This window comes from Lontra canadensis, unplaced genomic scaffold (genome assembly GCF_010015895.1).
Source record: "Lontra canadensis isolate GAN:19392208 unplaced genomic scaffold, GSC_riverotter_1.0 scaffold33, whole genome shotgun sequence".
Lineage (NCBI taxonomy): Eukaryota > Metazoa > Chordata > Mammalia > Carnivora > Mustelidae > Lontra > Lontra canadensis.
In genome coordinates, this window is record NW_022631027.1 from 1,976,533 (window position 1) to 2,004,464 (window position 27,932).

Here is a 27,932-nt window from a genome sequence, read left to right on the forward strand (position 1 = left end):
ATAATCTCTGGACAAATAAACAGACCAAAAAACCAGGACAAACCCAAAGGGAATCAAAGTAGAATGGACAAGAAGTTCCATATGCATTGCCTCAACTTTCTGTGCCTAAATTTACAATGAAACAAAGAAATGTCTTCCAGCATGATTTATTTAGTTATTTTAGGTATTTTGTGAGGGGACTAGTGAGTTAGCTGACAATTAGAAGAGTGGATTTTGGCAAATGGATATATTACAGGGCAAATCAAATATGGGTGAGGGCATGGTTAATGTTGAGATCTATTTGTAAGACCACTATAGAGGATGCAGGTTTTTTCTTGCCAAATGCTATCCGCCATAAAATGTCCAAGGCAGTGGGTCACACCCACTGCTTCATGCTCTGCTACTTGGCATTCCTCTAAGTTCTTCCTCAATTGTCATATCTCCACAGGCCATAACAAGGGACAACAGTCAGCAGCAATTCAATTTCGACCTCCATCTGCTGGCAATAACAACATAAGGGGGAAATTAATGTACACTCACACACTTGTCATTATAATAGCCCAAATTTGTTTTTATAGAATGACTTTCTTCCAAGGAAGTAAAAAAACAATTTGTATTCGAATTCCCAAATAGCAACTCACCTGGTAGGTAGATAGCTAAAATCGTCTCCATTTTTGAAGGTACAGAGATGCTAAAAATTTCATCAAAACCACCTAGCATTTCCACTGTGAAGTATGGTTATCAGAAAAGCTCTATGGAAACAATTTTGGTGTTCCTTAAAAGTCTGATATCTAATATGCAAGCCAGAGAGCAGGTTATATTAACAGCTAATTGGATTATATGAACATACAGCAAAATATTTGTGTTTTGCCAGCTAACATACTAATTCTTCACCAATTTTTCTCCCTTTAATTTTTTCTCCTTCCCTTAACCCAAGACCCATAATTTTCCATTTACCAGTTCTGTGATTTTGGACAAGTTACTTAATCTCCCTCTACCTCCACTTCTTCCTCTGTAAAATGTAAGTAATAATAGAAGCCAACCATAGATTTGTTATGAGGATTACATGAAAAAAAAGAAGATTCCTCAACATATGTAGGGTATCCATAAAAACTGGAAACACAAATACCACAAGATGTCCAATAAGGTGAAGGAAATAGTCATAGCCATAGTTGTAACCAGTCCAAACTGGCCAACTTGCCAAGCGTCCAAGGTATTGGCAATGCCTTAAATTGTTCAAAGGATTTCCAAAGCACATGTCTTTTAACTGTAAAATGTAAGTTCTACAAAGCTTATCAGGATGATGACCACGTGATGAAAGACAATACACTGAATATATCAGAAAGCCCATTGAACAAATCATACATTGTAATATTAGTAACTGTTTATTGTGCATTTTTGTCTATATTTCCAAGCTTTTGGTCACCTATAGTAGGTGCTTATTAAATAATTGTTGTTATTATTATTACTACTGCTACTATTACTTATGACCTAAGGAAAAAATTTAAAAAGATGTTTCATAATCCACTATGATATCATTTTTTATATGGTCGCCTTTTGGCACCAGCAAGTAAGGGCAGAGGAAACACTAGCTAGAATTAATGAGTTTCTTCTATTCAGATATGGTCCCTTATTGCTCTCTTTTTGTTATTAGCTTACCAACTTACCTCAAATCTTTAAGAAGATATAAGCAGTGAAATGAGACTGCATGTGGTTCCTGGTCCTTCTTTCAAAGAATCTATATTTTTTTCTCTACATCCTGCTGTCAGGGTCCTTCTCACATAGAGATGTTAGTCTTCTTTTTCTTTTTTTAAGACAAGCTTCCCCCCGCCCCGATTTTATTTATTTATTTGTCAGAGACAGAGAGAGAGCACAAGTAGGGGGAGTGGCAGGCAGAGCAGGCAGAGGGAGAAGGTTCTCTGCTAAGCAAGGAGCGGGATGCAGGACTCAATCCCAGGACCTTGGGATCATGACCGGTGCAGAAGGCAGCTGCTTAACTGACTGAGACACCCAGGAGTCCCAAGGGATATTAGTCTTAAAGCTGATTTTGATTCATGAAAATATTTTATTCAGAAACCGAAATAATTATACAAATAAGAACAATAACTTTGTACACACACAATAATGATAGTAATTGGGGCGCCTGGGTTGCTCAGTGGGTTAAGCCGCTGCCTTCGGCTCAGGTCATGGTCTCGGGGTCCTAGGATCGAGCCCCACATCAGGCTCTCTGCTCCGCAGGGAGCCTGCTTCCGCCTTACTCTCTACCTGCTCCTCTGCCTACTTGTGATCTCTCTCTCTCTCTGTGTCAAATAAATAAAATATTAAAAAAATAATGATAGTAATTTATTTCTGATCACTTGTGTGTACTTTCTGGAGAAGATTTAATGACAGATTTCTGATAAGAAATTCTATAAGAGAAATTATGAGCAAATTATATATGGAGAAATTTTGAAAAACCTGTCTTTGCTTATACTCATCACCAGTAAAGATTAGAGAACTTCCCAAATAGAAGATACTCATGTATTATATAATTCAAATACCATATAGCATACTGTCATGTCAAATGGACCTGTTTCATCAGGCACCTCAAACTGATCTAAATTCTCTAGCTTAGGGTACTCAGTGTGATATAGTCTGGCCAAATGGTGAAATTCAAGAAACATCTGTTGTTAAAATGCTGATGAACCTCCATGTCAGTAGGTGTGATTCAAGTATAAAGAGGCAAATGTCAAAAGAACATCAACAGTGTCATAGAGCAAAAGCCTCCTATAGGATTCCTCAAAGGAAAACCAAGTTTGAAAAAACGAAATACTTCATTAGACTGCCATTTGTCAAGTGTATCTGAATTTCTGTCTGTACCTGTCTGAAACTGAAGATCAGAGACTGGATAGAGAATAGATATGCATAATCACTGAAATCGTGTGCTTCTTATGCATATGAGATTTTGGAGGAATAAGAAGGCATGGAAATCAACGAGTGGCCAAAATGAAGGCATGAGGATCAGAGGCTTTTTTTTTTTTTTAAGATTTTTATTTATTTATTTGATAGATAGAGATCACAAGTAGGCAGAGAGGCAGGCAGAGAGAGAGGGGGAAGCAGGCTCCCCGCTGAGCACAGAGCCCGATGCAGGGCTCGATTCCAGGACCCTGGGATCATGACCTGAGCCGAAGGCAGAGGCTTAACCCACTGAGCCACCCACTGAGCTACCCAGGTGTCCCAGGCCAGAGGCTTTTAAAATAGATTAGTAACTGGTGGAATAACAACAAAGAATGTTATAAATGGATTGAACCAATCAGGAAGGATCATTCTAATAACTGTCCTCAGATACTACTCTTAGCCCTAAATGCTTTATAACTTTATTAACAACTTGATTAAAGAAATAGAAGGTATAATTTTTTAAATTTAAAATAGCACAAAACCAACAGAGAAAGACAGTATTTTTTGAAGACAGAAGTTCAATATGGAGAAATGACGGGCTGAAGTTTTGATCTAAAAAAAGAAGAGTAGGGGTGCCTGGGTGGCTCAGTGGGTTAAGGCCTCTGCTTTGGGCTCAGGTAATGATTCTGAGGTCCTGGGATTGAGCCTCGCATTCGGGCTCTCTGCTCAGCAGGGAGCCTACTTCTCCCTCTCTCTCTGCCTGCCCCTCTGCCCACACGTGATCTCTGTCTGTCAAACAAATAAATAAAATCTTTAAAATAAATAAATAAATAATAAATAAATAAATAAAAATTAAAAAAGAAGAGTAGAAAGATTTGCAGTATGAGATTTCCAGCTTGAAAGGGAAGGCAAATGAAAATGAATATAATTTATGGGAGTCTAAAAAAGAGAATTATTTATAAAAGTGTGGATACAGATTAAGGAAACTACTAAGAATTTTTAATAACCCCCCCCAATAGTAAGTTTTCAAATACTCTCCCTACAACCTGAAGGTGTGAAGAAAGGGCTGATTATGAAGCCACTGAAACACAGAAGGATAGATGAAGAGAGCCATCTAAATGAGAGGAACTTGGAGGAAAGAAACAAGCACAAGAAACACTTTGACCTCACTTTTCTCCCTCTCTCCTAAGAGTCTACCAGCAGCGTTCCGCATCTACCAAACTCAACTGAAAATCAGAGAACAAGTAACTGTTTGATGTTATGATACCTAAGATAGAACCCAGAAATATGTACTTATTCATAAATATGGTTAATGACTTGAATACATCCCAAGAACATCCAATGAAAACAACTTTAAAAATCAGAAAACTTTTTATGTGAAGGGATATTAAACATTTTAGGCTTTCAGGGACATACAGTCTGTACAACTACTCAACTTTGCCTTTGTAGTATTAAAGCAGCTTAAACAAATGGGTTTGGCTAAACTTGGCCTTCAGCAGGCTGGATTTGGCCAACACACTGTAGTTTGTTCATTCTTGATCTACTCTGTGAGAGCCAAATAACCCATGGGATATTATGCTCTTTAAAGCCCTTGCTTAAAAAAAAGAGAACTCCTGAATACCCTCTGATGTTTGAAGGTTTAAACATATACTTCTTCTAAAACTTAAATTAAAAATTTTAAATTATACTGTAATTATATTTATTATCAGTATTCATGATCAATAGAACTTATAAGCCTTGATAAATTGTTTTACACCCTTAATCACACTAGAAATAAAATTTTTACAAAAGTCTCCAAAAACAGCTCAAATCCCAGGAAGATAAATTATTGAGGTAAAATAGGGAATATCAGAAATTTTATTTATATTTACTTTTCATTACATTTGTTTTAAATTTCTACTTTCAAGTAATTTATGATGTACTTAAAAATCAGTACTGTAGTACATGTAAATATTTATGATTTAAATAAATTATTCAGTTTTTAGAAAGCAGCATTGGCAAAGTAAAGACCTCCAAAAATCCACTTTTCCATAAAAGCAATGAGAACACTGGTAAATAATAGTCAAGTCACCATTTTAAGAGCTCCTAAAACTAACCAAAGGATTGGTTATTCAATAGAGTTTATTCAAATAGTTGAATTTGTTGAGAATATTAAGCTTTGTGGCATTTTAAGTTGCCTTACTCCCATCTCATTCCTTCCATCTCTATAGAAGCCTTAAAAAGCAGCCACTTTGGAATGACAGTAACTGAAACAGAAGTTCAGCAGCCACTTTGGAATGACAGTAACTGAAACAGAAGTTCAGCAGCCACAGGAATGGATAGAGTGGGTTTGGAGCTCCTCTAAAAATATTGTCATTATCTGACCCATCTTGGAACTCCCTGGAAAAGTTCCATTCTCAGTTTATCGTTATTTCAACTGACTCAGAGCTCATTGGTTAAGGAAAGCAGAATCTATAGGGCATTTGCCAAAAAAAGTCAGAGGCAGTGGCTTAACATCATAGCTATTGAAGGCATCAGTGCCAGTTGGGGTAATTAAGTGGCAAAAAAAGAGAAAAAATAAAGACAAATAAGGGGAATTAGCTCTCCATAGGTGGTTTTGAAAAGATCTAATACATTTCTGAGAATCTAGAAGGCCAACTGCATGTGTAGTGCTGTGCTTATACTACAAAAAGACTTGAAAAGGCTCTAATCTTTATCCATAGCTGATCATGAGGCTCTGTGCAAGCAATAAATAAAGACTAAAGCATCATTGTAAACTAGTGAAGCATTGAAAACCTACTCCAACCCACACATTACGTCCTTCAGCACAGAATGAGAGACTTACTGGTTCAAGGCCTTTAAGGAAATCTCTGTCCCATCATTATCTGACCACTAAGATAATTAAGCAGAGAGAAGATTTTAGTGGCTGCACAAAATGTAGAATACAAATATGGAATTTTTCCAAGAAAATAACTGAACACATAAAGAGCAACAACAATAACAAAGTCTGGGGAAAGAAGCAGAGATATATTCTCAGAGTTACCATGCTATGTTATTTAAAACATCCAAGTTTCAACAAAAAAATTATAAGACACAAGAAGGAGGGTTGCCTGGGTGGCTCAGACAATTGGGTGTCTGCCTTTGGCTCAGGTCATGATCTCCAGGTCCTGGGATCAAGCCCTATGTCAGGCTCCAAGCTCACTGGGGAGTCTGCTTCTCCCTCTCCCCCTACTTGTGCTCTCTCTCCATCTCAAATGAATGAATAAAATCTTTAAAAAAGAAAAAAAGACACAAGAAGAAACAGAAATGTATTGAATACGTAAGAAAGTAAACAGCCAATAGAAACCATTCCTGAGGAGCCCAGATATCGTACTTATAAGACAAAAATTTTAAATTCATTATCATACATAAGTTCAAATAATGAAATAAAATTACATTTGAAAAACTAAAGGGAAGTATGATGATGTCACACCGAATAGAAAATATGAACATAAAGGATTAAAATATAAAATGAAACCAAAAACCGGAGATGGAAAATATGATAATTAAAATGGAATATTCACTAAAGTTGAATAACAGGGCACCTGGGTGGGTCAGTCAATTAAGCATCTGCCTTCAGATCAGCACATGATCTCAGCGTCCTGGGGCTGAGCCCTGCATTGGGCTCCCTACTCAGAGGGGAGTCTGCTTCTCCCTCTCCTTCTACCTCTTCCCCCTCTCGTGCTCACTCTCTCTCACAAATAAATAAATCCTTAAAGGAGAATAACATAATTACTGATAGAAGAAAAATAAGTGACTTGAAGAAATATAGGTTGAAATTATCCAGTCTGAAGAACAAAGGAAAAAAAATTAAGAAAAATTACCAGAGATTCAGAGACAGTGGGATACCAATGAGTATATCAACATATGTATAATTGGAGTCCCAGAAGAGGAGAAAGAGAAAAAGGCAGAATGAATATTTGAAGAATGGCTGAAAATTCCCAAATTTGAAGAAAAACATTAATTTACATGTCCAAGAATCTCAAAATAGGATAAACTAAAAGAGATCCACACCTAGACACATCATAGTCAAACTGTCAAAAGACAAAGAGAGACTCTTGGAAGCAGTAAGAGAAAGAGAAACAAATAAATAAACCATCATGTATGAAAAGTCTTTAATAAGAAGTACAACTGATTTATCAGAAAGCAAGAGGGCAGAGGCTGTGGGATAATGTACTCAAAGTGCTGAAAGAAAAAGACTATAAATCAAGAATTCTATATCCAGCAAAATGATCATTCAAAAAAGGGCAATTCTACAGTTGAAAATATCTGATTTATAAATATCTGATATATAAAATGTATTGTACAAGTTTAACAGGAGAATGGAGAAGACAGGGAAAAATTCAGTAAACGAAGAGAGATTGAAAGTAATTATCCAACTTATGGAAAAGAATATTTAAAAATAAATCAATAGAGCTTTATTGGTTTATGAAATGATATCAAAAGATTTATTTATTTGTGTAATTGGGAGTCTCCGAAGAAAAGAAAAAGAATACAACAAAATATATTTAGAATAAATAATGGCTGGATTTCTTTTTTCGAAATTTGGTGAAAGACATAAATTTAAAGATTTAAGAACCTTAGCAATTTCCAAGCAGGAAACAAATAAGAAGAGAACCATACCTAGATAGGGCACAAAATCAAAGGGAAAAAGAAAAATTTCAAAAGAAATCAAAGAAAAAGGAGACATTACATAAAGAGAGAAAAATCACTATATCATTTATTTTTCAGAAAATATGAATTCCAGAAGACAAGGGAAAATAATACTAAGGGTTTGAAAGAAAAATATCAAATAAAAACTGTTGACTGAGAATTTTATATCCAGCGATAATATCCTTCTAGAGTTTAGGGAACATACATTTTCAGACAGAAAGAATATTAGAGAATTTGTTTTCAGCTGGCATAAATTAAAAGAAATGCCAAAGGAAGTTCTGAGGCTGAAGAAAAATTATTCCAATTGGAAATTCAAGAAATACAAAATAAAGATAAATGACTATTCTCTTTTCCTTTAAATGTCCTTAAATTTCATATGACTATCGAAAGTAAAATTTATAGAGGTGCCTGGATGGCTCAGTTGGATAAATGTCTGACTCTTGGTTTTTTCTCAGGTTATAGGTTCATGGGTCATAAGGCTGAGCCCCGTGTTGGGCTCTGTGCTTAGAGGGAAGTCTGATTGAAGATTCTCTCCCTCTGCCCCTCCTTCCACTTGCAGGCATTCTCTCCCTCTGTCTCTCTTTGAAATAAATAAATCTTGAAAAAAATTGAAGTAAAAATTATAATAGTCTCTTATGGGGTTTATAAGGACTATAGAAATAAAACATGTTCATGACAACATAAAGTAATGGATATTTTATAGATTAACACAATTGCAAGATTCTGCATTTTATGTGAAATGGCACAATGTTAACTCTAAGTTCACTATGAAAAGTTAAAGATATATCTTTTAATCCCTAGAGCAACTACTTAAAAAATACAAAGAGGTATACCTAAAAAAAAGTAGATAAAGCAGAATTTGGAAAACATTCAAGAACCAAAAAGAGGACAGAAATGTAGAAACAGAAGAACAAAACACAGAGGAGATAAATTGAAAACATATTAAAATAGGAAAACTAAAACCAACCCTATCAATAATTATTTTAAATACAATAAAGAGACCAAACTCTTAAAAGACAGAGATTATCAAAATGAATAAAAAATTCAAAACCCAGCTATTTGTTATCTTCAAGAAATTAACTTTAAATATAAAGATACAGATAGGTTGAAAGTAAATAAATGGAAAAGATACAGCATATAAACAGTAATCATAATAGGACTGGAGTAGTTAAACTAACATTAGATGAAATAATTTGAAGATAAAAAGTACTATCAAAAATAAATAAACTGCATAATGATAAAAAGATCAAGTTATCCTGAAGAAATAACAATCATTAATATGTGCAATCCCAGTAATAGGACTTTAAAGTACATGACCCAGAAATAAACACATTTAAGGGGAGAAATAAGCAATTCCAAAAACAATGTGGGAGATCTCTTAGTAATTGATAAAATAATCAGACAAAAGTTCAGTAAAGCTAGAGATGATCTAAACAATGTGTTCAACATCTTGGTCTAGTGAATAGGCATAGAACATCAATCTAACAACAAGAGAATAAACATTTTTTTTTCAAGCACAAATTAAACATTAAATATGGTAGATCGTATAACGCACCATGAAACAGGCCACAAAATATACATAACATGATAGAAATTGCACAAAGGATGTTCTCAGATCACAATAAAATTCAATTAGAAAGCCATAAAAATAAGATACTAAGGGGAAAAAAACCAAATATTTGAAATTTAAACAATAAACTTTTAAACAATCCATGAATCAAAGAAGAAATAAGAGGGGAAATAAGGCAATATGTCAAGTGAATAATGATGAAAATTCAACATATGAACATGTGTGATACAGCTAAAGCAACACTTGAGGGAAAACATATAGCTTTAAATGCTTGTATTAGAAAAGAAAGAGGTCTACTGGGCACCTGAACTGAGTGGCTTGGTTAAGTGTCTGCCTTCAGCTCAGGTCATGATCCCAGGGTCCTGGAATCCAGCCCTGCATCAGGCTCCCTGCTCAACAGGGAGTCTGCTTCTCCCTTTCTCTCTGCTGCTCCCCTTGCTTGTGCTCTCTCTCTCTCTGTCAAATAAATGAATAAATAAAATCTTAAAAAAGTGAAAAAAAAGGGGCTCCTGGGTGGCTCAGTGGGTTAAGCCTCTGCCTTCGGCTCAGGTCATGGTCTCAGGGTCCTGGGATCGAGCCCCCGCATCAGGCTCTCTGCTTGGCAGTGAGCCTGCTTCCCCCTTTCTCTGCCTGCCTCTCTGCCTACTTGTGATCTCTCTCTCTCTCTGTCAAATAAATAAATAAAATCTTTAAAAAAAAAAAGTGAAAAAAAAAGGTCTAAAGTCTAGCACAAAAGTCCTATTTAAGAAGCTAGGGAAAAAAGGGGGGAAAATGCAAAGTAAGTAAAATGAAGGAAATAATCAAGATAACAGAGATATGAAATTAAAAAAATAGAGAAGTTAATAAAGCCAAAAGTTGTTTTTTGAGAAGCTCAATAAAATAATAAGCTTCTAACTAGACTGATCAAGAAAAAATATAAAAAACACAAAGTACTAATAAGTGGAATGAAAGCATTATTATCACTACAGATCATAGAGACATTAAAAAGGATTATAAAACAATATTATGATCAACTCTATGCCAAAATAATTATTGATGACATAAATGAAATAGATAAGTCCTGGTGGGGAGAGAAGGACAGTTTAACAAAACTGGTATTAAATGAAGTTGAAAATATGAAATAGCCTGTGTTTAATTAATAATTAAATCAACCATCAAAAGCTTTTCCAAAAAAACCCAAAAACAAACAAACAAACAAAAAACATAAAACAAAACAAAACTCCAGGCCCAGGGGAGAAACTGACTGAGAAGTCCGTGAAAGAACTTTGTGGTGATAATGCTTCATATCCTGACAGAGGCTTGAGTTATACAACATTTGTCAAAATTCACTGAATATACACCTAAATTTGTACATTTCATTTTATGTAAGTTTCACACTAATAACTGCAAAAATATCAAATCCTAGTTAATGTTATGAATGCTAAAGTATTTAGGGAGAAAGGGAAATATGTCATTTTTAAAAAGTAAGAGGAGTTGATGAGTAGTTCAAGGGATGACAAATGACTAAATATGTGATAAAACAATAGTAAAATGTTAATTTTGAGCACAGGAAAGTTCATTGTTTACTACAAAAGTCTTTCAATCTTATTTTTATCTGTCATTTTTTCATAATAAAGTGATGGAAAATATTTTGGAGTTCCAAACTATTAGACTATGGGACATTTCTCATGTAAAGATTTGAAAAACAATAAGCAATAGAATCTTAATATAATTATGAAACTACTAGAAAAATTATATTCAATGTAATTCCAATATGAAATGAGAAACCAGTAATCTGGTTCTGGAAGAAATGTTTTAAAACTTCCTTTCTAATGGTTAGGACTAAGAACTGATTCCTATTCAGAGCCTTCTCTATTTTTCTCACTTAACCGGCTTCCTCCCTTAGACTATTTCCTCACTTAGACTGAGCCACAAATCCAGGGTGTGCCTTCTGTGCCAGCATCATAAAATTCCTTAAGCAAATGTCCATTTTTAGTGTTTTGTTTTGTTTTAGAGAAAGACAGTGCCAGCAGGGGAGGGGCAGAGGGAGAGGGAGAGAATCTCAAGCAGATTCCACACTCTGGGGGAGTCCAATGCAGGGCTCTCTCTCACACCCTGAGATCATGACCTAAGGTGAAATCAAGAGTCAGACGCTTAACCAACTGAGCCATTCAGGCACCCCCACAAATGTCTATTTTTAAAGATAAACACACAAGCAAAATTTCTGCCTCACTTTCTCCCAGTTCCCAATGTTCCAGAGGCTTCAAAGTCCCACAAACAACTTAATAAATGTTTAGCAACTCATTCTCTAGTACTTCAAATTGGATCTCACTACCAAAATTGGTTGGATGAACAAATACAAACCAAAAGAAATGGACAAATGAATAAATAAATACAATTTAGCCCAAACCAGCAACTCATCCCTTTACAAACTCAGCTGCCCTCCAGTGTCAATGAGCAGTCAGTTGGCTTGCCTGGATCTCAGTCTATTATGAACTGAGTCTAATCCTTATAACCTGGCTCTCCTCAAACCCATAGACTAAACAGAAATCTTTTTGTTCAAAATAATGTAAATATACAATGTCAACAGGTAACCCATGAAAAGGAAATATGCAGTATAGAAGTTTAAATTCTTCCCGTGACTAGATTTAGACCATCACAGAAAAGGAAAATTGCTTTATTTATTTATTTGTTTATTTATTTATTTATTTTTGCTTTCTATTGTCACTATAAGAGCATACTGCTCTGAGTATTTTCATCTTAGCATTCTCTTGCAGCTGGCACAAAATAAATTTAAATATCTTTTGCATGGATAAATGGATGGATGGTTGGATGAATAAATGAAATTCTCTTATTTATAAAGATGAATTTAAGATTATATTAGAAGGATTATTAACAAATTAAATCACCATTTGAATCTGGAAGTCACTAATTGATACTGCAGAAAATAAAATAAATAACTCAAAGGACATTCTTAAAAACTATTTGTAACATGAAGAAAAAGTGAACTGAAATTTAAAATTAGAGAGAGAATATAATGGATTATAATTTCTAGAGTTTATAAAAGACATTAGAGTTAAAATGAAAAGTGGCATTAAAGGTAGATCAATGAGAGGAGACTTATGTTTAGAAATATCCTGGTAAGATATTTAATAAGTGAATCCTCAACATTTATATTACATTGTGTTATATATATAAATATATATATTTTTTTCACTTTATTAGAAGGTAAACTCCAGGAAACTGGAATTTTTAAATATTTTATTCACTGCTATATGCCCCACCACCCAAAATCCTGTTTGATAGATAGTACATATACAATATTTGTTTGTGGAATGAATTATATAATTTTTAGTTAATGTTCAGAAAAGCATCCAACCTAGGATTGAGAGATAATAGAGGTAGTGTGTAGATCAGGAGGGAGTGAAGTATATACTCAACAAAGCAATTAAAACCAAGTTGATCTCAGTTTCTCCTCTGCAACAATACTATCATTTTTCTTTAAAAAGCAATATAGCTTAAAAAATGTTTAATGATCCTAAGATTGCACTAATAAGATACCTTTTATACACAAAAGTAAACAAATCTCAAGTTTTTGCGAAGTCTAAGAAATTATAGCTCATAAAAATTGTTTAAAGGAATGCTTTTGATAACTTAAACATTTTCTCAAATTTAGAGTTCAGGAAAGAAAAAAGGCAGTTAAAAAAAAAGAAACAGCAATTTAAAAATCAACTTAAAATCAATTTAAAAATCACAGAATTACATGAATCAAAAGACAACCACCATGGAGAAAAAGAAGTGAGGCTAAGAAGTCAAAATAGTCCTTACTACTAGGTGAAATATTAAATGTGAAAGCAGCCTAGAATAAGGAATATACATACATATATGCATGTATACACTATAATAGGTGTTATATATAGTGTACATATATATGTTTATAGATATAGTTATTGCTTTTAGTTACAGAATACTAAGGACTTTTATAGGTGGAGAAGGAGCAGTAAGGAAGCAGAAGGAAGAAAGCAGTTTTCTGAAGCCCATTAGCAGCTGTCTTGCTTGTGATATGAAATGTGTCAGGCAACCTGGAAAGGTTCTGTCATGTCCCATTTTTTCTATCCTATTCCAAATCTACCAGTGCCTTTTGTTTTATATTTAATGTCTAATTAGGCATTTCTTTGTTGCCAAGATTCCTCAAAATGGTGCTTACCTAGATATTGATTATGAATTACCCTGTAACTTATCTGGGGTTTCCTTGGAAAGCCAAATCTGAAATAATGAGTTCTGTGTACATAGTTTATTTATGAGGTAATCTGAGAGAGTAGGAATGAGAGATGAGGGAGGAAAAAGAAAAAAATAAAATAAAATAAAAGAGTGCATGTTTGCTCCTGCCCACCTCCCCTCCCCACCACTACCCTCCAGCCCATGAAGGACAGATGGAGCTCAGTTCTGAACAACTTTCAGAGGAACATAGAAAATAACTCACAATAGTATTATGGAGGATAGACCAAAATTATCTATGTATCAGCCCTGTTTCCCACTAATCAGGAGATGTCCTTGGCATTAACTCCTTGACATCTCTTGGTTTCATAGGCTGGTTGCTCCTATGAGCTTCTGTAAAGTGAGAGAAGCCCAAGCAGAAAGTGAAAGACATGGAGATGCCACATCTTTATCTGAGCAAGTCACTGTCAGCAAGAAGTGGGTGGAAGGCTCAAGGAACTGTCTGTCACAACCATGGCTGCAATCAGAGGTAGGTAAGACTGAGTGGATGTTACTCAGGACATGGAGGAACCTGCTATTCCTTTGATAGATCTTCTAAGATCTACAAGCTTTGCAGCCCTTGATTAATGCCCTTCCATCCTCCTACCTAGCCCCAGTGACTAGGACCTCCTTTGGAAATATTTATGTGATTTATGTTTCTGCTTATATGGAAGGACAGTTTAGACAAAGCAAAGCAATTATTGATGAGGGCAATAAGGGTATTAAGGATAAAAAATGTGTGTGTGTGTGTGTGTGTGTGTGTGTGTGTGTGTGTGTGATTTGCATCTTTTGTACACCACAGGCAAAATTCTTTTAAAAGATACCAATTCTTTTTAAAAATATATAGGAATTCACACGCTGAAGCTCAAAACAATCCCATTATTTTAAAAAAAGAAATTATAGGAAGAAACCTTATTATAATACAAGAAAAGTAGAAATTTTCATATAGTTCAAAGTGTCACTTCTCTTATACTTGAATTTCCATATTATTGAGTTCATTATTGATTCAATGTATGCTGGGATACTACAATGCCAATCCTTTGCCTATTTGCCCTCAGCCCCTCTTCCCACCCTTCTGTGCTTTTCTGTGTATTAAAGAAGGCTAGAAGTCCGCTAGCTATATTTCTCAGTCTAATGCCAGCTGTCTTCCTGATGAGTTCTACTAATAGGAGATACTAGTAGGAGATAAGACAGCAGGAAAGCCAAGTTTACTTCTTTGGCTCCAAACTGGCAGTTGTTGGCAACTGTAGTCAGTAGCTATAGTAACAGCAGGTATGGGTTCATTCTAGACTCAAGCAGACTGAGCACAGGTAGCCTCTTTTCCTTGGTTTCAGCCTTGGTCCAGGTAGCACTCCTTTGGCAGCCCTTTTTAGGCCAAGTGCAACAGCAGCTCCAACAGGCAGCAGGAGGGACAGGCTTGTTGACTCCAGCTACCAATCTCTCAGTCTCATCCCTTTTATATCTTTGTTCCTCTACCCTTTTTCTTTCTCCTGTTTGCTATTCCAGACCTTCTAATACTCATCAACAGTTTTTATATAATATTCTCTTTGTTTTATGTATCTATAGTGAATTTTTGTTTTCCTAAGTGGATCCTGAATAATACATAGATCTTTGACTAATGCTTAGTTCAAATGTGGTTGTTTTTTTGTTTTTTGTTTTGTTTTTGTTCTTGTTTTGCTTTAGAACACTGTAGATATTATTCTAGAATATTTCGTCATCTTGTTTTATGGAAACAGAAACCCAAGAATAGCATGACTTTTACTGCAGTGCTGCTTATTCTGCTTATTATGTTTGCTTTTATGCAGCATGCAGCCTAAGACATCTCCTGTTTACTCCCCTCGTGTTCCCCCTCTCCTTTCACTGGTGTCAGACCTGCTTCTCAGTCTGAAGGCTCTCACTGCCTTCTCCAGCACCCTCCACTTCATCTTTACTGGCACACAGAAAACACCCCTAATAATTCTCTTGCACTTGTAATTCTATTTTCCATTGCTTATCTAAGGACCTTAACACATGCAGCAGGAAATGCAGTTCAGTCAATCCAGTGGCTTATTGGAAACTGAATTTAACAGAAACACATTGGAGTCAGGGAGACCAACAAGAAGTCTTTTCTTAAAAATGTGTTCTAAATAGTCATTTATCAAATTTAGAAATTGTTGGTAAGGCTTTTATTTTCAGAATTCTAAAAGCAAATTTCTTTAAAAAAAATAGGGATATGGACAAAACAAGTGCATGTTCAGAATAGAGCAATCAGGATAATGAAGACATGAAAGCACATTATGAGCAAGTGAATCGAATGAAGAAAATATACTGAGAAGGACCCGAGTAAAGAACGGGTGCACAAAATGGGGACTTGGCTTCATTGTAGTAGGATTAATCAATATTAAGCTACAAGGAGATAATTTTCAACTTGTTAAAAGATAAGCATTTATAATATATTTACAGAACAAATTGCCCTTTTGTGACATATTTGAACAAGGACTTGACCACCTGGCAAGGATGTGGTAGAAGCCCTTGGTGGATGGCTGGAGTCTAAAACTTCTGAGATTGCTCTAATGCTGAGTTAGTTGAATCTACACGAACTTCAGTAAAACAGAATAATGCACTCTTATTATCTCCAACTTTTTAATTTTCTTTTCCTAAGATCATTCTAACATGCATGGTGCTGTCAACAGGACATGCCTGCAAGAAAGCACACTCAATGAATATGCCTGTTTACTGTGTCTCTGTTGAGGGTATAAATCCACACCTCAGTGGAGAAGAACATATGGAGCCCAAAGAAAGGAAGAAAATATATTGTTTTAAAAACAACTAATTAAAAACTGGTGACTGGACCAGAAATATCTTCCAACTTTTACACTAAAACATTTCAAATTAGTTTCTAATTGATATAAAGTAGAAAACTTAAAAATAGTTTTATTTCTCTAGGAGCTGCTTTTGGTGTTGTCACTATGAAAGTGATGGGGTAGGCGAAAGTGGCACAGAACATATTGGCATAAATTTTATCAACACATCTTTAAAGTTCAGTGCACATGTCCCATGCCTGATTTATAGGTCTCCTCTTATATTTCTCAAAACTATTTGAAGCTAAAAGTAAAGACCTATTAATTCATACTCAGATTCCTTTAAAGAAGACATATATGCAGCCTAATTAGTCAATGAGTTCTTTATTAAAAGCCCAGTGTGTGATGACATTGTGGATAAGCATTTGATTGCTTATCTCTGGCTATGGCATCACCTTTTTAGTTACCTAACCTAGAAAACTCAGTTATATTTAACTCTTTTCTCTTCTTTTCACCATAATTAATCTGACTCTAGCATGTTAATTCTATTCCCAAATAGATTCCAAAATTCATCTGCTCTCCAGCCCCACATTTACTTCCCCAATTCAGGGTTTATTATTTCCTCCCTGCATTATTAAAGTACCCTTCTATCTGGATATCCTGTCCCTCAACTATTACCTTTCTAGTCAACTATCCACATTATTACCAAAATTATCTAATTATCTCAGTATTACATTTGAAAGCCTTCAATGGCTTCCCAGTGTCTCACAATGAAAGTAAATTTGCACAAAGCCCACTTGCAAAATGAGGGTTTAGACTATATTATTTCTCAGTCCCTTCCAGCTCTGATATGCTATGAATTTATGCTTTTCAGTAAATGCTGACTAAATGATAAGCAATTCCTAGACATTATACTTAAATAAACATGTCTATAGCCATGTGGTAATTTTCCTAAATTACTGAACTGCTTTTGATATCTGTGCCTGTTATCTATTTATGTATATACTACCTATACAAAGAAAAAATAGCAGGTGACTTTAAAAGAATGTTCAACATCACTGAAATTATATTAGAAATGATTATTTTTAATAATTACCTCTAATTTTAAAATCCTCATGCTTCATTTTAGAAACTTAAAAAAGAATAGTGATATTAAAATTACCAATAATACCATGATTCAGAGATAATCAATGCTGATATTTTTTCCATCTCCCTTTTTTAATACACAAATAAATTCTTTAAAAAAAAATTCTATGGCATATAAAGTTTGTCACTTACATAGTATGAGTATTCTCCTATGTCATGAAACATTTTTTTTTGAAAATGTACTCTTAGGAGATACACAATTTATTTAGCCATTACCTTATTGTTGTTCATTTTAAACATTAATTAATTTTAACTATATCCCTAATTCTCTCAACTAGTGATGAATTCTTCCACATATTGTACTAACCATATAAGGAAATGTTTATCACACCAACATCTTGCCACCACTGTGCATTATTTTTTAAAGAGATTTTTTCTAAGAGATTATCTTTGCCATTTTGTACTTAGGTTTAATTTTCATTACTTGGGTAATTGGACACATTTTTTCTTATGGATACTTGTCATTTGCTTTGCTTCTATTATAAATTGTCTATTCACGTACTTGGCCCATTTTTCCATAGGGGTATGAAATATTTGCCAGCAGGTTTCAACACACATGGGGAAAAAGATATATTCATGGAATGTGCCTTTGAACCTGCATTCAAAAGAACTCAGACAGAGGTTAGTGGTGAATAAAGCAATTGCTTCTGCTTAATGACACAGGTGGGGAAAGAGTTTGTAGAACATGTTTTTCTTGAAAATAAGATATCTGTGGCTCACAATATACGTGTACATACAAATCAGCTTCAAAAGTGCTTTCATAGAGGAGCTGCTGGAAACGTAGTATAAATATCTGCCTTTTGTATCACAACATTTCTTTAGAAGGGCATACATAATAGTTCTTTCAGACCTAAATTTAGGAGCTGATAAGTAAAATATCAGAGAAGGTAGAAACTTCAGAGTCATCCTTGACATGTCCCCTATCTAATTGCTAACCAATTCCTGTTCATTTTTCCTGAGTGTCAATCCAGTAGAGTCTGCTGAATCCAACCACTTTGCCACTGTCTTACTTCACTCAAGTCTTGTCACATCTTACCAGGACCGTTGCAGCACCTTCTAAGTGTCTAAAGTCTGTCTAAACTTGCTCTCAATTAATACCTGGTCTTAGAATTCTATCAAAGTTAAATCAATAGTTAAGTACCATTTTTTCCTCTTAAAGTAGTAAAAACACATCAGAAAAATATATATATATGATAAAAGAAGGAAAAAGGAAATAATACTAACTTTTGTCCTATCTAACCCTCAGAGATAAAAACTAAAATTTCTGACTTCCAGGGGAGATGGTAGGGTAAGAAGACCCTAAGCTCACTTTCTCCCACAGATACAACTAGATAACACCTACACTAGTGTAAATAACCCAGAAAATGACTGATGACTGGCAGGACAGATTCTTCATAGCTAAATGTAGAGAAGTGGCCATATTGAAGAGGGTAGGAAGGGCAGAGACACAGTCAGGAACTAAATGGACCCTTGTGACTGTCCATGGGAAGGAGGGATTTTGCAGGCTTAAAGAGATGAAAAAACAGACCCTCATATCAAGCACACCAGGAACAGAGTAATGGAAAGCAATCAAGCTGAACACCAGAAAAAAATAATAATAAAAAATGATAATAAACACAGGGAACTCAATGATATCATCAAACATAATAACATTTGCATTATAAGGATTCCAGATGGAAAAGAGACAGAAAAGTTGCCAGAAAAACTTATTTGAATAAATAATAGCTGAAAACTTCATGAATCTAGGAAAATAAAAAAACCCAGATAACAAATATAAAGGAAATAAATGATAGTAATACAATAATTGTTGTAAAACCCCACTTGTATCCAAACAGAAACTCAACAAGGAAACAGTGGCTTTGAATGACACATTGGACAAGCTGAATCTAACAGATATAGTTAGAACATTCCATCCTAAAACAGGAGAATACACATTCTTTTCAAGCACCTGGAACATTCTCCAGGAAAGAGATCACATGTTAGGCCACAAAACAAGTCTCAACAAATTAAAAGAACTGAAGTCACACCATGCACCTTTACTGACCACAACACTCTGAAGCTAGAAATCATCCACAGAGAAATCTGGAAAGAACACAAATACACAAAAGTTAAGTAACATGCTACTAAACAAAGAATGATTCAACCAAGAAATAAAAAAATATATATGGGTACAAATGAAAATGAAAATGCAATAGTTCAAAACCTTTGGGATGCAACAAAAGCTGTTCTAAAGGGATATTTATAGTAATACAGGCCTCCCTCAAGAAGCAAGAAAAATCTCAATCTAACCCTACAACTAAAGGAGTTAGAAAAAGAAGAAAAAACAAAACCTAAAGCCAGTACAAGGAAGGAAATAGTAAATATTACAACAGAAATAAACAAAATAGAAACTAAGAAAACAATAGAACAGATCAATGAAACCAGGAGCTGATTCTTTGAAAAGATCAACAAAATTGAAAAATATTAGGCAGACTCTGGCTAAAGAGAGAGAGAGACAGAGAGAGCTCAAACAAACAAAAAGAGAAATGAAAGAGGAAAAGTAACAACCAACAACACAGAAATTCAAAAGATTATAAGAGAATATTAAGAAAAATTACATGCCAACAAATTGAATGACCTAGAAGAAATGGATAAATTCCTAGAAACACAACCTATTAAAACTGAAACAGAGAGAAATAGAAGATTTGAACAGACTGATTATTAGTAATGAAATTGAAATAGTAATTAAAAAAACTCCTGAGAAACAGAAGTACGGGACCAGATGGCTTCACAGGTAAATTCTATCAAACATTCAAAGAAGAGTTAATACCTACCCTTCTCAAATCATTCCAAAAAACAAAAGAGGAAGAAAAAGTATTCAAATTCATTCTGAGGCCAACAATATCCTAACAACAGATAAAGATACCACCAAAAGAAAACTACAGGCCAATCTCTCTGATGAACATAGAGGAAAAAATCTTCAACAAAATATTAGCAAACTGCATACAACAACACATTAAAAAAATCATTCACTACAATCAAGTGAGATTTATTCCTGGGATGCAATGGTGTTTCAATATTCACAAATCAATCATCATGATATATCATATCAACAAGAGAAAGGATAAAACCATATGATCATTTTGGTAGATGCAGAAAAAGTATTTGACAAAGTACAATATCCATTCATAATAAAAAATCCTAAACAAAGGAGGTTTAGAGGGAACCTCAACATAATAATGATCATATATAAAAAACCCATAGCTAACATCATATTAAATGGGGGTAAACCAAGAGTTTTTCCCCTAAGGTCAGGAGCAAGATAAGGAGGTTCACTTTCAGCATTTTTATTCAATGTAGTACTGGATGTCCTAGCCACAACAATCAGACAAGAAAAAGAAACAAAAGGCATCCAAATTGTAAAGAAGCAAAACTCTCACTATTTGCAGATGACACAACACTATATATAGAAAATCCTAAAGACTCTACCAAAATACTACCAATACTGATAAATGAATTCAGTAAGGTTGCATGATACAACGTATGTATACAGAAATCCACTGTATTTCTATATACTAATAATAAAATAGCAGAAAGAGATATTACAAAAATAATCCCACTTACAATCACACCAAAAATAATAAAATACCTAGTAATAAACTTAACCAAAGAGGTGAAGGATGTATACTCTGAAAAGTATAAAACACTAATGAAAGAAACTGAACATGACACAAATGGAAAGATAGTCCATGCAATCTACACACTGAATGCAAACTCTATCAAAATACCAACAGTGTTTTTTTCACAGAGCTAGAACAAATAATCCTGAAAATTGTATGGAACCACAAAAGACCCAACTAGCCAAGGCAATCTTAGAAAAGAAGAACAAAACTGGAGGTATCACAATCTCAGGTTTTTAAATACACTCTAAAGCTGCAGTAATCAAAACAGTATGATACTGGCGGAAAAACGGACCTGCAGATCAATGTAACAGAATGGACTGCCCAGTAGTAAATCCACAATTATACGGTCAGTTAATTTACAACAAAGGAGGCAAGAAAATGCAATGGGAAAAAGACAGTCTCTTCAGCAAATGGCGTTGGGGAAAATGGAAAACAACATGCAAAAGAATGAAACTGGATCACTTTCTTACACCATACACAAAAATAAACTGAAAATTGATTAAGGCCCTCTCTGTGAAACCTAAAGTCATAAAAATCCTAGAAGAAAGCACAGGCAGTAATTTCTCTGACATTGGCCATAGCAACCTTTTTCTACATATAGCTCCTGAAGCAATGGAAATAAAAGCACAGGTAAACCATTGAGACTATGCTAAAACAATAAGCTTCTGCACTGCAAAGGAAACAATCAATAAAACCAAAAAAGACAGCCTACTGAATGGGAGGAGATATTTGCAAATGACATATCCAATAGAGGGTTAATATCTATTATATATAAAGAACTTATACAAATCAACACCAAAAATACCCCTCAAATAATCCAGTTTAAAATGGGAAGAGGACATGTACGTCTTATCTCTTCAAATAAGACATACAGATGGCCAACAGACACATATAAAGATGCTCATGATCACTAATCATCAAGGAAATGAAATGAAAATCAAAACCACAATGAGCTATCACCCCATACTTGTCCGAATGGGTAAAAGCAAAAATACAAGAAAACAACAAGTGCTGGTGCGGATGTAGAGAGGAAAGAACCCTCAAGACTGTAGGTAGGAATGCAAACTGGTGCAGCCTCAGTGGAAAACAGTATGAAGGTTCTCAAAAATTTAAAAATAGAATTATTGCATGATCCAGCAATTGCATAAGTGGGTATTTACCCAAAGAATATGAGAACACTAATTCAAAAAGCATATGCACACCTATGTTTACTGCAATATTATTTTATAATAGCTAAATTATGGAAGCAGCCCAAGTGTCCACTGATAGATGAATGGACAAAGAATTTGTGGGAAACACACACACACACACACACACACACACACACACACACACACAAACATTGGATTATTACTTAGCCATTAAAAAGAATGAAATCTTGCCATTTGGAACAACGTGGATGGATCTAGAGAGTATAATGTTAAATAAAATAAGTCAGTCAGAGAAAGACAAATACCATATGACTTCACTCATAGTTGGAATTTAACAAAACAAATGAACAAAGAAAAAAAAGTCAAACCAAAAATACCAGACTCTTAACTATACAGAACAAACTGATGGTTACCGGGAGAGGGGCGGGGTGAGGGAATGGATTCAATAGGTGATGGGGATTAAGGAGTGAATTTGTCATGATGAGCACCGAGTGATGTATGGAATTGTTGAATCATTATATAGTACACCTGAAACTAATATAACACTGTATATCAATTATGCCAGAATTTTAAATACCTAAAATTTTTGCATATAGTCTCTCAGTCTTTCCACTTAAACAAAAATTGAATCACTGTGTATATGTGTATGGTCTATTTTATTCATGGAGCCATGTTTTTATAAAAAATACCTTTTTATGTTCTTAAACATTTTTCTGCAAAATAATTTTTAAGTGGCTGCATGGTGTGCCATTATATGGACATTCAGGTCACTTAATATTTTATTATTACAAGCAACACCACAGTAAACATCGTTGTAATTTCTTCTTTTCTTTTAATACTTAAAAACATCACGTTTCTGTTTTCTTCGATGCAATGTTGCTGTGGAGAAATTTGATATAGATTTCATTCTTCCTTCCTTTTAGGTGAACTGCTGTTTATTTCTGGAAGGTAGCAGAATTTCCTTTTTGTTTTTGGTATTCCCTGTATGGGGTTTTCCTTATTCCTCTTGGTTTTTTCTCTATAAGCCCTTCCCATTCTAAAGTCTTTCATTTTTTCAAAAATCCCGAGACATTTTCTCTATTATTTCTTCAAATATTTCATCCTAGTTTTCTTTTTCTCTTCTAAGATATTTTGTACCCAGACAATGGCACTTCTAGCTGTACCCCATATAATTCTTAGTTTTTCTATGTGCTAACTCTTCATTCTTTTCTGTGGCCTTCCAGAAGAGTTTCTTAATCTGATCTTTTAACTCATTCTTGGTTCTATTTCTCAATTACATAATCATTTTTAATAACACTTATTTCAAATTATTAATCCATATATTCTAAAAATTTACTTTCAGAAGATGTATGTTGGTCTTTGTCCTCCTAAGAAGTTGAACAATACAGTGTCTTAGTCATTTAGTCATTTATATCATTTAATCATTACAACTAAATCTTTTCTTTTAAATACTTTAAAACATTATTGCTTTCTTTCATGCAATGTTGCTGTGGAGAAATCTGAGCAAGACAGTGGGAGAAAAGATTAAGAACAAAAATTAAATCTTCTATTTGTGCATATATCTGTTTACTGCCATATTCAGTTATATGCTGTGTTTCCAGTTAGAGTTGCTTACCCTTCACTGTGTCCAGGCACTACCACACACTGAAAAGTCAACAGTCTTCCATGGTTTCATTGATTTCTCAGAGTTTTGTGGGATTGTGTGTTCCTAATGTCTGTTTCCTATTTATCTGTAATGTCTCTAGGATTGAGTTGAGACACAGAGATCTACAGATGTTCTGGTTTGCCATCTTGGTATGAACCAAAGTTTCATATAAAAATATTTATTCATATTCATTCCAATTCCCTTCAGGTAAGTCCCTAGAAATAGGAACGAACACTGTGGTATAGCATACCTAAAAATTTAAGACCTTGATACGCTTGCCAAACTGCCCAGAGTTACAAACAGAGAAACATACAGTTTTGTTAATTTACATCTAAGCTTGTTTGAACAACCTTTTTTTTTCCTCACAAATAGGCTGTTATGAACATGTGTATATCATATCCAACCACATGGGATAGCTTGTCACATGATGAACCCAACTCTTCCCTGTATCTGCCTCTGTTTCTTAGAATGAAGTTGCCTTTATTCTTTGCTAACTCCAACTCAAATATCACCTCTTGTGCGGATCCCTCCCCCAAATCCCGAGGCTTAGTCCCTCTTTTTTTTTTTTTTTATTTATAGCTCTATTACAGCAGAGTGTATCTTAATTATTGACTTTTGTGCCTGTATGTACCTCTAAATTGTAACATTCTTTTGGATAGACATTCTACTTTAATTATATCTTTACCGCCAGAGGCTTGTGAATGGCACTGTGTTAGGTAATCAGTCAATATTTGCAGGACCAATGAATGAGTCTTCAAATTACCAGAACCTGAACTAGTTGTACAAAATACTTTAAGTACATTCTTCCAGTATTCAAAACTATTTGTATTATCATCTCCAATTTATAGATAAGAAAACTACAGCTATGGGAGGGTGAGTAGCTGGTCCAAGAGAGAGCAGGGATTTGAATCCCTTCCTAATTCCAGAGTTGAGGATCAAAGTACCATAGCAAAGGGCAAACAGGTTCACTACTCATTAGGTTAGGTTGAGACTTAATCACTAGGATATCATGGTTCCTGTGAATTCTCTGTTTTGATGAATATGCATGGAGAAAATCAGAAAGATTATTCAATAAAGAGGCTCATTTGTTTCTTTGTGAAGTCACTATTTCTAACCTAATGTAATCCCATATTTGAGAGGCATCTCATTCACCATTCAGTTATTTCAAAATAAACCTGAAACTAGAAGGATTAAATTATGTCAACTGTGAGAAATAACCCAAATACCTTCCTTTTCTAATAGCCTTGCTGAGACACTACTAAATGAACAGCCACGGGAGTGCCTAGGTGGCTCAGTCAGTTAAGCTGCTGACTTCAGCTCGGGTCATGATCTCGGGGGCCTGAGATTGAGACCAACTTTAGGCTCCACACTCAGTGGGAACTGTGCTTGAGATTCTCTCTCTCCCTTTGCTTCTGTTCATGTTCTTGGTCTCTCTCTCTCTCTCAATATAAATAAACAGAATCTTTAAAACAAGTAAAAATCAAAGAACAGCCATGAAACATGACACAACCCCCATACCTTTGTAAAATAGTTCCATCTCAGGAGTTCCTAAGCTTGTATTGACTTTTAACAGTACTTCCTGATAATGGAATGGTGTAGAGAGAGCGCAGGAAGGTAGTGCCAAAAGAGGTAAGTAAACACACAAACGTGACTTGAAATACTGGGCTAAGGTATGAATACATGCCATTTAATTTCTAAACTTATCTTAAGAAATTTCAAGCATATAATTAATGACATATGATGAAAAGCTTACTGATTCTCCTATCTTTATGAAAAACTCGACAGGTGCAGCCTAGGAACCCATGTTGAATTATATAATTTTATGCCTCTGGCAGATACACATAGTTGAAGAATGACTATATGATGCCAAGTAGTCCTGAGAGGTCAAGTTTTCAACTGTCTTCATCATCAACTACCTGGCAGTCAACCAGGCTTATGAAGTAGAATGGATCACCCATGCCCCAGTCTGCTTTGACATGCTCTGGTTATTTGGGCACAGAGACATGGTCCAAGGTAAATGTCACTGATATGTATTCCCCTAAAGCTGAATAAAAACAAAGGCAGAGCTTATTGATTTTTAAAAATTAATTTCTTTCTGCCAGACTTCATTTAGGCCCATTGCCTACTTCCTTTGAGAACACCTGGGCAAGCAGAAATTTCCACTGCTGATTTAGAACATGGGAAAACTAAACTATAAAGAGCCAATTTTTTCTTGTCATTCAACACAGGGGGGAAAGGACCTTTAAGAGGGGAATAGTGAGGACACAAATTGCTAAGAGGAGTAAGGAACATATCCAGAAAAATGCCCCAGAGGTGCAAGAAATTTCACCACATTCTGATGCCATCCCTTCTGAAATTAGAGATTCTTAATGTTTGGAGAGGATTTGTTTTGTTAGTAAATTTCCATATCCACCGCTACACTGTAATTGGCCTTTTATTAAATATGTTTTTCATGGCACTTTAGCAAAGGTACATTTCAGGATTCCTAAATATGAAAGGTGAGAATCCCATGTCAAAATGGGATGGGTGGAAATTCCTTGCCAAAAAGAGAGTAAATTTAAGATGAATATACTCTCTTACCATCGAAAGACTTCTGTAAGAATAAAATACTTAGGATTTTATGAAAACATTTAGTCAGGGGTGTTCAAACTAGGAAACAAAATGTTTGACAGATCTTGCATGATCTAGATACCAAGTACGTCTCAACATGAAAGGCACATATGAAGGGTCACTTAAGAAAGTAGTTGCAATTGAGGAAACACGGTCACATTTCTTTCTTCAGTAAGCACTGTAAAATCAACCTTCTGAGCCCTCTCTCTTCCTGATACTGAAAGGAGCATCTCCTTATTAGAAGCAATGAAAATGAAATGTAACACGTGCACATCATGTCACTTTTGAATATGGGAAGATGTGATTTAGGTTTGCTCATGAACAAATGACCTTGGAGATAGTAGAGTCTTCTAACTCTTGGGTCATGACCTTGAGAGTGGAAAATAAACTGAATTATATGCAACTGGATAGACTAAGCCTGATGACTTATGCCGCGCATATTTTAAGACTGAGCACGTGACTTTATTTAAGTCAGAGCATTTTATTTTACTAAATTGTTGGACTCTTCCTTCTCTCTCTCACATTCACACATACATGCACCACGTGCACACACACACACAAACACACCCTGCTTTCAACAACTGATGGGCAAATTCAAAATTCAAGCCTATTTCACAATCCCCTAAAAATGACCCAGGGCTGGTTGCTATGCAGACATCCCTATTGCCATACAAACGTATGGTAGACGGGTATTGTTTTGTGCTGGGGAACAGATAAATGACATGGATTGAAATTATGGTAAATTTAAATTGATGGCCTAATTAGTATTATCTCTTTTTGTATTCATTGTAAGAAAAATTATCCAGGAGGAACTCATTTTGCATTAATGTTGATATAAAGTGTAATTCTCCAGGATTTTCATTGTAATTTGGCATTAATTAATGCATCATTATTTTAAAGTGTTAATTAAATTGTTACAGAAAGGGACATCTGCAGTGGCACAGAAAGGAAATCACATGAACAATTAGTTTTGTATAGGTCTGTGGTGCAGAATCCGAGATCATATGCATGGCAGCAGCAAGAAGGCCAACGTAGAGATGGCAGACAGAATTCCTCTCTGCCCCGCTTGCTGCATTGTTGACAGTATGTGACCACCTCTCTTACCTTTTCCATTGTGTTCCGGTGAAGAATACGCAGTCTCTGGAATACTGGGCATTCGTTCCGTATCCATAGGACAGAAGGCACGTCAGCAGGGCTATGGCTCTTCCTTTTTCTGGGAGCTTGGCAGATGTCACTGGCCATTCCTATGTTAGTAAAAAAATAACAGACCCTTTTTGGGTAATATTGTCTAAAGTTCTCAGAAATAGGCTGCTGTAGAAGGCGAGGTTAATATTTCTACTGGTAATAAACTCCATACAAAACTGTGACAAATCAAAGGGGAGATAATCTGTGGTAATTCCTTACGCAGTGGACCATCATTGTTAACACATCTGGAAATCATTGAGTGCTATCATGGCTTAAGATATATAATTCCAAGGAAATTCCACCATGATTTCATATATCAGGGAATCGTGGCAATCAGATAGCAATGTGGGTTGGCAAGTCAAAGGAGCTTGGGATTTGGAGGAAATATATAAAGTGGGCTTTAAACCCTCTGTCATCATG

At 35.0% G+C, this 27,932-nt stretch overlaps 2 long non-coding RNA genes across 2 annotated transcripts in view; one reads left to right on the forward strand and one right to left on the reverse strand.

The window, feature by feature from the left end:
* Window positions 1–25,538, forward strand: part of LOC116873324 — a 46,510-nt gene extending 20,972 nt beyond the window's left edge. Inside the window, exons 2-3 of the long non-coding RNA XR_004383787.1 lie at window positions 22,996–23,020; window positions 25,503–25,538. This is a non-coding gene — a long non-coding RNA (uncharacterized LOC116873324). The remainder of the gene's footprint in view (window positions 1–22,995; window positions 23,021–25,502) is intronic.
* LOC116873323 lies at window positions 131–27,465 on the reverse strand. Its single transcript, XR_004383786.1, has 2 exons — window positions 27,432–27,465; window positions 131–478 (listed from the first exon to the last, which is right to left on the reverse strand). It is a non-coding gene; the product is annotated as an uncharacterized LOC116873323 (long non-coding RNA).
* Window positions 27,466–27,932: the final 467 nt, after the last annotated feature.